The 13,773-nt window shown below is 43.9% G+C and overlaps 1 protein-coding gene across 1 annotated transcript in view; it reads left to right on the plus strand.

Moving 5' to 3' along the window:
* The first annotated feature begins 8,828 nt into the window (after nucleotides 1–8,828).
* FSTL4 (follistatin like 4) overlaps nucleotides 8,829–13,773 on the plus strand; it is a 490,942-nt gene continuing 485,997 nt past the window's right edge. Inside the window, exons 1-2 of the mRNA XM_084635901.1 lie at nucleotides 8,829–8,923; nucleotides 9,153–9,202. The gene's annotated coding sequence lies outside the window, so the exon portion shown is untranslated. The remainder of the gene's footprint in view (nucleotides 8,924–9,152; nucleotides 9,203–13,773) is intronic.

Here is a 13,773-nt window from a genome sequence, read left to right on the forward strand (position 1 = left end):
ACCCTCTGCTGGTTGGAATCAGATCAGCTTAAGAATTTATTTAGCAGTACGGTCTAGTGGCTGCTCATAGGCAGCTATCAGCTTTGAAGTTATTCACAGCAGAGAATCTCTTTAGCTCAGTTGGGTAGCGGGCAGCATTATGAAGCAAAAGGTCCTCTGTTCTATTCATCATTGCTCATCTGTGATATTTAGCGAGTGACTGGCTTGTGAACAGCTGTGATCCTGCAATGTGTCATCTATCTGTCTTTGGTGTTTGTGGCATGCTAGTCCCTGTAGCATCTCTCTGAAGCCAGTGGAAGTTGCAGACCCGTTGTACCTTGCAGGAAATGCTCAGCAGCTTGCAGGATCAGTCTCTGGATTTGTGAGAGCAAATCTGTAAGGCAGGGGTCTACGTTGTGTAGATGTGCATGCAGGCTGCGTGCACAAGAGCTTTAAAAAATTGTGGATGGGGAGGCCCAGGGAAATGGCTAGTCTCCTTGAGAGCTGGAGTGCAGTGATGGCAACACAAAGGACCAGCTTGTGAAGTTTCAGTGTAGATTCTTTTCTTCCTTAGGGGCAGTAAGTAAAAATTATGACCTTTCCCATGTGTTCAAATAAGAACAGCGTCTGTATGCATTAAAAGATTCATGTTTTCACGTAGGGTCTTGTAACCCTTATCTTTGCAAGTTGGACTGCGTATTAACCAGTTTTTACACATTCATATATGCACAGGAAACCTGTTACCGTAGAGAAGAAAACAAAACAAAACTGAAGGCTTAAGGGTGTTTTTTTTAATTTAATTTTATTTTTTAATACTGGAAAAGGAGGAGTACTGACCAAAAATTTCCTCTGCTGAGAGTGGTAGCAGAGCTTTTCTTCATCCCTGCAGTCACTGGGAGTGCTGGAAGCTTTAGTCCCAGTACAGAGCAGTTGTAGCAAAATTGGCTTAGCTCTTCTTCAGTACTCACTGGTAGCTGACACGAGGACTTGGAGCCAAGGATGTATCTTTTTCTCTCTTCCTATTCATTCAGAGAAGAGGACAAAGTGATCTCCTTCAAATGTAACACTTAATATCTGCTGGAAGATATTAAGACCTACATTCCATGCCTTTTAATACAGAGGAGACTGTATAAGGGAGTTATAATTAACTTCTAAACAGAGTGAAAGTTCAGTATAAGAGGTCTGTCCTATGGACATGTATGCACAGTACATCCAATGCCAGTGACTTTTTGTCACATCGCTCTGTGATTTAAAATCTATTTTAGGAATAGATCTTAATCCATCTGAGAAACATCTCTTTCCTTATTTATTTTGCAATAACCATTTATAATTACTTTAAATGCTATACAGAAAGGGCATCTTTCTGTAGCAATGAACAAAAACAATAACTTTTCAGCATTAGTGTATATCAATAGCCAATTACTTTTGTGTGGATGGGTTCCAGCTGGCTGGTAATGGACTGATAACTCTTCCAGGAAAGAAACTATCATTTCAAAGATAGAGTGGCTGGCCCTTTAATTTTCAGGTATTACAAAAATTGGACCTTTCACCTTTAAAAATTGTAAATGGCCGAAGACCTGCACTAAATCACTTGTTCTCTCGGCGAGTCAAGTTACTCTATCCTCACTGTTACTTTGTAAGGGTTTACCTTTTTCTGCAGCTCTAGAGCCTCATTTCGATCTTGTTTCATATATTTTTTTTTCTTGAAGAGCTGTGACCTCCATGAATGTTCACATCCTTCCAGGCTTCCCTCCAGCCATCTCACTGTAGGGACAATACAAAGAGTACACAGCACGTTCATCCTTGCTCACATATATTGTTTGAGTTTGAATTCATGCTGACTGAGATATGTTATGCTAGTGGCCTGTTGAGACCTCTGTTATTTCTACTAAACTCTATTTTAGTACTATGTGTTCTCACCTACTTGCAGACCTTTGTCTGTTGCATCCTGTCTGACCTCTGGACTTTTAACCATTTGGGATACAGACAATGGAATCCTGACCCTTGATTAGGCTTCCTGAAAATTACTATAATATATATAATAAACAATCTGGCTTAAAATATGTGAAAGTTCTTGGATGTTTAACTTTCTTATGAGACCAAGGGGAAAGAGTTGGATGGGGGTATTTGATAGCTGTTTTCAAGTACCTGAAAGGGGGTTCCAAAGAGGATGGATCTAGACTGTTCTTAATGGTAACAGATGACAGAACGAGGAGTAATGGTCTCAAGTTGCAGTGGGGGAGGTTTAGGTTGGATATTAGGAAAATGTTTTTACCAGGAGGGTGCTGAAGCACTGGAATGGGTTACCAAGGGAGGTGGTGGAATCTCCATCCTTAGAGGTTTTTATGGTCAGGCTTGACAAAGCCCTGACTGGGATGATTTAGTTGGGGATTGGTCCTGCTTTGAGCAGGGGGTTGGACTAGATGACCTCTTGAGGTCCCTTCCAAACCTGATATTCTATGAGCTTGTGTGTATGCACTGAATTCTTGTCTGAGTTAGCTTTAATTATGAAAGCAACTGAGTTCAGAAAACTACGAAGTCAAATTTATTTTTCTGAGTACTTAGAGGCCTAATATCTTCCTGTCTGTATATGCATAATTCCCACTGACTCCAATAGCAGTCTCTCCCCTGCGTCTGGGGGAAGAAGTTGGTTCATAAATCTAGAGCCAAATCTGACCTGAGTGAAGCAGGTGCCACTCCTTTTGACACAAGCCCAATCAATGAAAATAGCATGTGTTCACACTAGCATTGACCTTGGCCCTGTGTATGTTTGTTGTGGAGGGAGTTGCTGAAAAATGTACGTATATGCCATATTGGTTTTAATTTGAGACTATCTGAGACTATTGATTATGAACCATTGTCCGGTGTCTCCTACACAGAAACAAGCTACCTGTACTGACAGCTTCTAAGTGCATAAGAAATATAGCTTGGGTGCTGTGACATTTTATGTTCCAAACTTTGCCCAGTGGCTGACGGTTTCTTCCTCAAAGTGACATATTGATTGTAGGTACATGTAGGGTGAGTATGACTGTGTTCAGTATTTTGAGCTCATCATCTGTTATCCCATTCTTATTGTCATCCAAGGTCCAGACAGTATCAAATTGGAAGCAGTAGTGTAGAAAATTACAAACAAATCAAAAAAGACTACAGCTGTGAAATGAATCAAGCCACTGTTTCTACATTTAGTATTTTCTTTGGTATAAAACATCTGTTACCTTTTTTGGGGGGCTTACAGCTATCAAAGCAAGAATGAAGCATTGTAATTGCTGTTAGACAGTATAGCACAGCCAGGTCATTCAAAGTAACTGGAATCCAGTGGCGTAGTATCTTCATCAAATGTGTGATAATTTACTAACATGTGGCAATGAAATATTGGGTGAGATTTCCTGATACACTGTGGCTACTCTGAGCCACACCACTGGCCCTGAAGCCACTTTAACCAACTGAGGGAGGATCATTCCAGTGTCCGCAGCAGTGGTGTAGCTAATGTAAGGGCTTATATATTACCCATACTCTTTGCTGCCAGCATAACTGGGAGGGTGTGGCCAGAATGTCTTTATGCCACTTCTGTCTTGGGCTGTATTTTGGCTACATCTAACTGTTGCATTCTGATTGAAGTTGGGAAACTGGCCCTGCTCAGAGTAGTGACTTGGTCAGAAGAGCACAAATATTAGCTTTAAACCACCTTTGCGTAGCACCCACTGACCAGTGCTCTGTGGATTTCAGTAGCACCCCAGGACCTGGCCCTAAGTGTGTGAGCTTGTGTGTCAGTGGCTACAGGATTAAGTGACTATCAATGCTAATTGTACTGGCATATGTACACAAGACTGACATAATCCCTAGAGGTTTGAAGCTGCTATTAAGCTTGTTCCTTCCTATTAGTTTTTGACCAAGAGGATAATGAAAAGATGACAAATTTCAAGTTGACTTACAAGTAAGAGATACAGAGTTAGCATGGATAATTTTATGCACTGTCAAAGCAAAAAAGCTTAACTAAATGTATGTGGGCAAAGAGAGATGCTGTCATCTTAATAAGAAATTAAAAGACGGACTCCTAATAATTGAATCATGTCTCTTGTCACATTTGTATTTGTTTAATACATGTCTAGTTTTGTTTGAATTTAGTTCTGTGTCTCTCCTTTTAATCAGTATTGATTCAGGCTCTTGGTTCTACCATCATAAATCCCTCTGTCATGTTACACTTCCAGCTTCCTGGTAGTATAGCAAATAAATTGTTCCATAACAGACCTGGGTTCAAATTACCTCCACCATAGGATTTTGGATACTAAAGGAAATGACTTGCTATACTTTAAACCTAAATTTTCAAATAAGATAATCTTATCTCTTCCCCCTCCCCTCTTATTTAGGAGCACTTCCAGTGTAGCGTAAAGAGGCCTTAGTGTAAATGAGATTCAGGCCTGCTATATTTAAAAATATGATCCTAAATTGCAGTGCAAGGATCTGAAGCCTGGGAGATGGAAATTGGTTTCGGAGCCTTCTTTTTTAAAACATACAAATGTATTCAGTTTTAAGTGAATGTAGATAAAGCCTGAACTTCTGTGGCTTCCTCCATGACTAATCTGTCTTTCCCTCTTCTTACTCTCACTGTATTTACTCATATTTATTTTATAGAGCACGAGCTATACTACCCCGCTGCTTCATCTTCCGAGTTTCCAAAGAACTTTCCTTTGGCTTTTTAGTTTCCAACACACTTTGAGCCTGAAGAAAATAATTTTCTCATCTTCAAATGAGCTGGTTTCAGGTCAGCATTAGAGATCACTGTCCAGTCCTTGTCTGACAAGGAACTGCAGTGTCTTGCTTCTTTTTCTCTGCATCAGGAAACTCCCCATTCCCTGTGTCTGACCTAAAATAATCCGTTTTTCTTTTCTGCTTCCTACAATCACCATTTTCTTCTTTAATAAAAATGTTTTGGTCCCTTTCATTCCCAGTTAAAGACAGTTGCTACACTGAATTGCTTCAAACTCATCCATCCCTAAATATTAAGAATATATCCATTCTTCATCACCAACGGTGATAGTGGTTTATTTCTCCCACCCCATCTCTGAAAGTCATTTTCGTTGCCCACACATGTAAGCTCTGTGAACCAGTAAAGAGTATCTTGTGGCACATCAGAGCTTTACAGATCACACCCTTCAAAAAGTGCCACTTTATCCAATGGAGATCTTAGCATACAGCTCAGTCACACAGATGCCAATTGCTGTAGCTTAACTACAAACTTTCTATTCCCTATATAGCGTAAAGGTAAGCAGGGGAAGATGTCAGCTCATTAAGTTATCAGAGGAGGACTTCTGGGGGACAGAGAAGAATGTTAGACAGTAGTTTAATTTTTTTAAAAAAATTATTAATTTTATTTTAAAAAGGTGGCAAAATATAAATACAGAAAGGTACAAAATACTTAGTGTAAAATGTTCAGAGATGCCTAGAACCCTGGTCTGCCATGAAAATAGTAGGAATTGAGGGTGCTCAGTGCCTTTGAAAAGAGGGCCACACATTTATGTGCCTAAATATGGAGTTAAGTCTAAAAATATTGGTCTTTTTCTGGGGTATGTAGCTTTCCGGATGGTAGGAAATTGTATGGTCCTGATTATTTTCAATGGTTCGTGAGTGAATTTGGTGTGAGTCAATTTATATTTGTGTGTGTTTTTAAAAGGACATTAGAGTCGGTGCATGAATATTGTGCAGCATTGTGTTAACGTCTCTGCTTTTCCCTGGAAAGCTGTACTTGGTGCACTCACTATTGCTAATGTGGAAGGGCATCCATATCCTTCATGGCACTTTTTGCTCCCCTTGGCACATTGCTGTTATGTAAATACAGTCCCATCCCATTGAAATATCTGTGGATGCAGAAAGCAGTCCCCCAACAGAATTTACCTTCATTCTATTGCATGTTAGTGGACAGTGTGTTCCCACCTATGCAATGAACAGTAGTTGCATGCCAAAACCCACAGATGCTGATGGAGCTGCAAGAAGCCATGGTCGGATTATCCATATGACTTTCCCAAATTCCCCGACAGCTCCCCAGGACAGTTGTTTAATGGGGGCTACCTCACTATGGATGGGGGCTCTGTAAAAAGGTCCTCTCTGTGTTGCCAGTCTCCTAGTAAACTCTGCCGAGGAGTGCCATCAATTTCCCAGCTTTTGAGCACTGACTTCCTGTCCCATGTCTGCCCAATTCCTATACCAGCCCCTCCACCATTCACAACTTCTGACCCCACAGAAGGCTCCCTCCGGGGTTCAGTTTCTCACCTAAAACTCAAATCTGGAAGTATTTTGACTCTGAAATGTTGGTACAGTGCATCATGGGAGTTATAGTTCAGGTTCCTCTTGCTCACATTCTACTCTATTAGTATGGCCCCCGGTCAGATTAAATCCTAGATGATGCACCAGGGTTTCCCTTCTTGATGAGAGGAGGTGGCCCATCATTGAATTGCATGGCTCTAGTGTATCAAGGCAGATGAAGTATAGCTGAGGAGAATGGGAGCATGAGATGCCTGAACAACTCCCATGAGGCACTGTGGTGACATTTCAGAATAACACTATTTTTATTTTCAGCTGAAAAATTGTTTTGGGGGCATTCAATTTTTCAACATCAACATTTTCTGTAAAAAAGCAGATACTTTTTTTGAAATTTTGTTTAGTTAAATCCAATTTTAGACCGTTCAAACAGAACAATTTTGATCAATCCCAAAACTTGTGTATTTACTGTTTTTCTTTTGAATCAAATGAGAGTTGTAGAGAAGAGAATGGAAGACTATTTGGATGCACCCAATGGTGGGGTAATGTGTCCGAGGTTCAAGAAAGAATTAGTTCAAGGTTTGAGAAACCAAGATTTTCATATTAAGTTACATGCATACCGAAAAGGTCAGCCTGGCTTGGAGAAGATATAGAAACCTGAATACCTGTGAACTTTGAAGCTGATCTATACTTTGTATCTCTGGTCCATTTCTATAGAGTCTTCACATCAGGCCCCTCAGAACCTCCATGACCAACCAATCCTCTTCCGAGCCCTGTAATAGTATCAATAGTATCTGGAGTTAACTTGAGGGAGATAGGCCACTTGACTTCTCTCCCCATCTGGTGACATTTGGAGGTGTAACACTTCCCCTTCCTTCTCATGCCTCCGGGAACAGTTTAAAATAGTTTCTGCTGAGCGCATGAAGTAGTGTCATTCAGTGAAGGATCCCCAAGAACTACCATGTGACTTCAATGCTTGTGTCAAAATGCAACAGTCCAGCTCAAGTCTGAACGTTCTTGGGATGAAAATGCCTCAGAACTTTCATTCCCATCCCAATAATAGTAATTGTGCCCAAACTCCGCTTTTGCTGCTGCAAAACCTGTAAAGAGTGCCACATTTTTACAGCTGCTTTTCAAACCTGACGAAGGATAAGGTCACTGTGTGTTTAATTTGGAGATGACTATTTCAAACTACTTTAGTAGTAACCCATTTCTCAGAGGATTTTTCACCAGGTATGATTTTTCTTTTTGCTAATACGTCTATTTTTTTCTTTAGGAATTAGAGCAGTTCCTTCAGCTTTCTGTCAGGGAGTCCCAGTCTTCATTAAGCAGTGCAGCTGCTGGTCTTCATAATCCCACCAAGTCCATTTTCCAGCTCCTCTTGGAGATTTTAAAACCTGTTTTTTGTTGTTTAGTCTGCAGCAGTATCGATGGGCACCTTTCTGGATAGAGAGGAATAATGACTCCACATTCAGCAGCCACAGTCAGTGTGATTCTAAACTATGTGGAGCCTAATAACAACCTCGCATCACCTCCATCCCTGGGGGGGTTGCCCCATCACTTAAATGAGATTTGAAAACTGAAGTTCAGCAGAAGGGACATCAGCTGCAGATAAGACAAAAGTTTCAGTCTTGTCATGCATTTCTTCCCTCAGCATTTATTTACTTGAGTCCTGCTTCTTGTCTGCCATTGTAAGCCCTTACAGCAATCCTTATTACTCTGGCTGAGTCATTCAAAGGCCAGAGAGTCCCCTACTGATCAGCTGAGTTTGAGAGCAGGGACTCAGAGCCTGGGAGCTAACCTCTGCTCACCCTGGAGCTATTGTCTTGAGTGATCTCTTCAGATATGAAAGCTAAAAATAAAGTCTCCTCTTGTGGTCTCAATCGGCCTGATTCACAGTTACTCTGCACCTGGTGCAGTCATTTACACCAGAGCAAAGTGGGTGTGACATGCTGTATTCTGATTTCAGTAGCTCTTTTACAAGCATTTGGCCCTGATGTAAATGGCCACAAGATGCAGGGCAATGGAAAATCGTGCCTGCTGTCAATACACTAGTCTGAATACTATGACTTTCCAGTTGATAGGAGGTGGAACTGAAAGGCAAAGTGACAAATGCTACTGAAGAGGAGAAGGTTATTAAAAGCACTTTCTGTCGGCCAATGTGGGTTAGAAACAATAATGAATTAAGCCTGGCTATACCCCGAGGAGGGTGGTATCATCCCCATTGTACAGGTAGGGAAACTGAGGCACAACGGGGCGCAGCACCTGGGTCAAGGTCACAAAGTGAACTGGAGCTAGTAAGAAGCACCTGGTTCCTAGTCCTGCCCTCTAGTCACACTGGATGTGGGGCTGGCTCGGTCTTTACCCAGCCCTGCACAAAAACGGATGGTCACTCAGCATTCTGCTCAGGAAGTCCTGCTGATGGATCCTGTCTGGCTCTGACCCCTCTCCCTTCCCCCGTCCTACCTGGCTCTCCTGGAGAGGGAGCGCCCGCCTGGCTGCCTGCGGGACTCCCTCCGCCCCGGCTCCCAGCCCCGCTGCTGAGCCCACACAGGTGTCCGCTATTGGGTGGAATATGCAAATGACTGGGTGACGTCAGGCAGCTCTGGTCCAAGCAGCAGAAATAGGGCAGGATTCAGCATTTACACCTCCTAGCTCCTGGATTGCGACCGACACCAGCGCCAAGCTTGTGTTGTGATTTTTTTTTTATATATATAAATATTTTTTTCCGGTCTTTTGTTTAATCTCCCTTGGTTTTTCCTCCTTCAGGCTCCAGCCTTTCATGATTTCCTTCCCTCTCCCCCACAAACGCTCCTGCAGACTTCTGTATCCTTTCTCCCCATAAGGAGATTTTTTTTTAAAAAAAAAAACAAACACACCAAAACTCTGACATCCTTTTCTTCTTCTTCTTCTTCCAGCTGCCACAGGCTTTAAACTGTGCTCAGTCTCTGCCACGGGAATCCTACCGGTAAGTAACATGCTAGAAGCCTCTGATTCCGTGGGGGTGTGGGGGTAAGGGAGGGTTATGCATGGGCAGTATACCCCCGCCCCCAGTAAGGTTAATGTGTCAGTGTTGTGGGGTTTTAAAGCGATCTCCTGTTCCTCCCAGTGTCCGGCCACAGGTAGGCTCGCAGAGGGCTTGCTGAGCTCTGTGGTGGTGGTAATTCAGAGTCCCTAACGATGACTGACAGAGTTTGCAACATTAACTTGGCGGATGGTAGCCTGGGTTGCACGGAGCAATTTCTGCCCCGGAATGCAGCGCAGGGGATGTGGTTGGGGGGAGGCAGTAGGGGGAAGGAGGAGCAGCTTTGGAGGTGCAATACTTTAACCCCCGTGCACTGGACCCGGGACCCCGCAGCCCAGGGCAGTCTCTGGAGGGGGTGGGATGCGATCCCAGGCTTGCCATCTCTCTCCGGTTTCCCGGGGAGCATTTCCCGGTGGGCATCGTACGCTCTCAGGGCTTAGGGGAATGAGCACCAGAAGCTGGGACGGGGAGACAGGGATGAGCAGCCGGTACAGCATCTGACCGTTCATTTTTGCAAAAGCTGCTTCTCCTGCATCTTCCTATGGGTCTGCCCTTGCTCCTGCTCGTGTTTACAAGTTTGAATGTGTTACAAGTCACTGCAGAGGCAGCAAAGCTGCGTGGAGCAGGAACCAGGGCTTGAGCCTCCGATGCAAGGGGGCCGCCAAAACCCGCCAGCCCCCCCCCCCCCAAAAAAAGAGCTGGTTCTAACCATATCCTAGAGAACCGCTCCTGCTGTGGAATTGCTCTTTCCCCTTCTCGCTTTCCTCACTCGCTCCCTGGCTAGCGCTGGGCTCACCCTCTTCATCTTCTCAGATGGCCCTGATGGAAACCCGGGGTGTAGCAGCGAGAGTTTTTGACAGGGCCCCCGGGAGCAGGGGACGGACCAGGCGGCGGCCCGGTTGCCTTGCCCTTTGTGGAGCGCTGCAAAAGGGATCGTGGGATCCTCTCGCCGCAGGCTAATCGAGCTGCCTGGGTCGGTTTCCCCACGGAACGCATCTCTACGCAGTAGTTCTAGCAAGCGGCGGTCCGGAGACACCCTTCAAGCCAGCCGCATTTCCGCGGGTGGCCGTGCGTTCTCCAGGAGCGCGCCGGTCGAGTTCCCAGCCCCGGGAGCTCGCCTGGCAGCCTGGCCTCTTCCTTCTGGGGGCTGGTAACGGAGCTAGGGAACCTTGGTCACGCACGTCCAGGTCCCCCCCCCTCCCCCGCGCCCCATCACAACCCAGCCTCCTGCCCACGTCCGCACACACGGCTAACTCCGTGCCCTCTAACCCGCTCTTTCTTGAGTTACTTGTCAATGGACTCCTGAAATTATGGGAGGGTGGGATTTTTTTTCTCCTTTCTGTTGTTTGTGCTCCCCTTCCCGTCCGCACCAACCTCCCTTTCCCCCCTCCCCCCCTTGTTGGCAGTGGATTTGGTTTCAGACGCTGTTTTGCTTTTGAGATAATCAGCAGTACTTTAGGCAAGGAGTTAGCTTAATAAGGGGGAAATGGGAAGCCAGAGGCAGGCTGAATTTCCACAGCACCGAACTGTGGAGAAGGTTGACGTCTGAGAGAATTCTTCCCCGGGGCTTCTGAAAGTGTATTTACACGTGTGTGTGTGTGGGGGGGGGGGGGGGGAGTTTAATTAGTTTGAAAATATTTCTCCTATTATTAAAAGGCCACAACGCTCGCTTAAAAATGCAGCTTTAAAGCTGCCCATTCTCTCCTTGGTTATTAGATGAGATCAGGCTTGGGGGAGGGCGGGGATAACCCTTTAGCGTTTGTCTGATGATTTAGTTCACAGTATTCTTTAGGATCCTGTCTCCAAATGTAACTTGGCATGCGGGGGGGCCTGGGGGCAGGGGCTCCTGGGTCGTTCTCATTCAGGCTGCAGCGCAAAAGAAATATGAGAAACTTCACAGGGCTCGGGTTCTTTTTTTAAAAAAAAACCAACCTCTTATTTGCTGAGCGAGAATCCAGGAAGACTGCGTGTATATATTTGGAAACGGAAAATGGGGGAGTGAGCTTCTTCCATTCCCGGCAAAAAATCATGTGCGAAATAGCTGAACCATAGATCTCTCCCGGCACCTCCTAGATCGGGTGGTGTGCGGGACCGGGGGGCTGAAGAGAACACAGCCGCCCTTTGGGCTTCGCTGGAGAACAGGAGCTGTCCCCGGGCTGTGGTCCTGACATTGCCCCTTGAAGCTGCAGCTGCGTCTGTTCCCGGTCTTTGGCCCCTAGGTGTCGCCTCGGTGGCTGTTCTGCCTTTTACCGTTGTAACAAAATGGTTCTTTAAATAAATAATCTAACAATTTACAAAAACCCCACGACAACTTGGAAAATCCACCAAAATCCACCCGTGCCAGGTGAAGAATTTGTGACAACCCAGTCTCTCCCCGCCGCTCCCCGCAACTCCGCGTTTGCTACACGGGATTCCGCTCCTAACTGCAAAGGGAGTTGTATCACACCGCACATTTAAGGGTAGACAACCGTCATCACAGCGTCGTGTAGATGGGAAATTGCCCCATAGCTCGAAAGAGACACTGCTTCCTGCCAGACTAAAGGGGACGTTAATGATCATCTTCAGAGAAGCTAGGAAGATGAACGCGGAGACATGCATTCAAATCAAGTTTTCCCCTTACATAAATGTCATTAGTACTGGGAATGGATGGTTGTGTGTGTGTGTGTGTGTGTAATTTGCCTGTGTGTGTATTTACAAACTTGTTTTTTCCTATAGATCTGGGTTATTTAGATCATGGTAACATCCAAAATGTGGTAGGTGTTTTCCAAACATAGAGTAAGACCCCCGTCTCTGCCCTGAAAAGCATACAGTTTGAAAATGTAAATGGGGGGTAATAGGGGAAAAAAGGGGGGGAGGGGGAACTAGGGTGAAGAAGACAGTACCTACCTGCTAGTGTGTGTGTGTGGTTAAAGTTGAACATACTCAGATTTAGTTCTGTCAAGCTCTCTGTGTGACAGTGAGTGAATTTTTATAGATAGTTAAATTGATAAATGGTAGAGCTGGGGGTCAGAACCTGTCAGGGGGTCACCAGGTTATTACAGGGTGGGTCTCAAGCTGTCATCCTCCACCCTGCTTTGCCTCTAGCATTTATAATTGTGTTAAATATATTATAAGTGTGTTTTAATTTATAAGGGGGGTTGCACTCAGAGGCTGCTATGTGAAAGGGGTCACCAGTACAAAAATTTGAGAACCGCTGTGGTAGAGAAACCAACCAGAGTGAGAGGGCTTTTGGTTAAAAGTTTAGATATTTTAAAAAATTAAAAAATAATTTACTGGATCAAATGTGGTCACCCAACTAAAAAGATGTGTTGAACCAACACAGCTAGTCAATGAGAATCAATACTGCTAGAAGTTGACTCTCAGGAACTTTCTTAAACCTTGGGCCATAGTCTATTGCTGTTGCCCTTAACCAAGGTCAACATCTGTGTAATGCAGCATACAAAGAGAAGAGGGATTGTGTGTTCAGAAAAGGGGCTACTTTCCCACCCAAAATAATAGTAGAATTGCACATCACTTCTTCAGCTGAGGATGACCTTGAACCTGTGATCATTGCATTCATGATTTACCACCACTTACCCTGCAACTGACATTGAAGAGTGCTGAAATATATAAATATATAAAATATCTGACTCCTCTCCCACTTCACCCTTTTAAAAGTCTTATTTATGGATTGTGCAAACAGCTTTCTAGTATTATTGACATTTAACTAGTCAGTCCTGTGGGGGTAATGAAGTGATATTGTAGATAACCACAAAACAAACCAAGGGACTAAACCTTGTGGAAAGATCACATCAGAGGTGATGCAACAGTTGAAGATGCAAACAGAAGGTCCAGTCCTGCAAGGTACTGAGGGACTCTTGAATGTCCTTCACTCCAGTTGATGTCAGCAGGACTTGAGGTTTTCAGAATCTTTCCAGTAGCATGTAGTACCTTGCAAGAATGAGCTTTAGACAGCGATCAAAACAGCTCTCAACAAAGTATTCCGCTGTTGTTTAAAATTTGTACAAATGCTCCATGTCTTAAATAGGATGTGTGACACAATTTTAATATTGCACTTGGTAGCATTTAGGCACCTCATTCATCAAAATTGAAGTATTAATCAGAGATAGTGTAAATAATTAATTGGAAATGTAATTTAACGTCATTATGGTTTGCTGAAAGGTTACCTTAGAATGATTTTTCATGACAACTTTCTTAGCTTTAGTAGCATTTTACAAAAATGATGGGTATCAAAATGATTTTACAGGTCACAGAAATGCTCGCTAATTATATAATAAAGCAAACTTGAATCTTGTACTGGAGGAGCTAAGGGCCAGATTCTCAGCTGGTGTAAATGGATCCAAGTTATGACACCTAATGATTTGGCCCTAACATTTTCTCTTATAACAACCGTCATAATTTTAGGAAGCTAAAATAGCTTTTTCTTTCTAATGTAGGTTTGGCAGAAAGATTAGTATCTTACAATAGTTCTTGTCTTTTTATACCTTTAGAATGAGACACAGCTTAAAAACCTG

The sequence above is a fragment of the Lepidochelys olivacea genome (assembly GCF_965140295.1).
Source record: "Lepidochelys olivacea isolate rLepOli2 genome assembly, chromosome: 8".
NCBI classification, from domain to species: domain Eukaryota; kingdom Metazoa; phylum Chordata; order Testudines; family Cheloniidae; genus Lepidochelys; species Lepidochelys olivacea.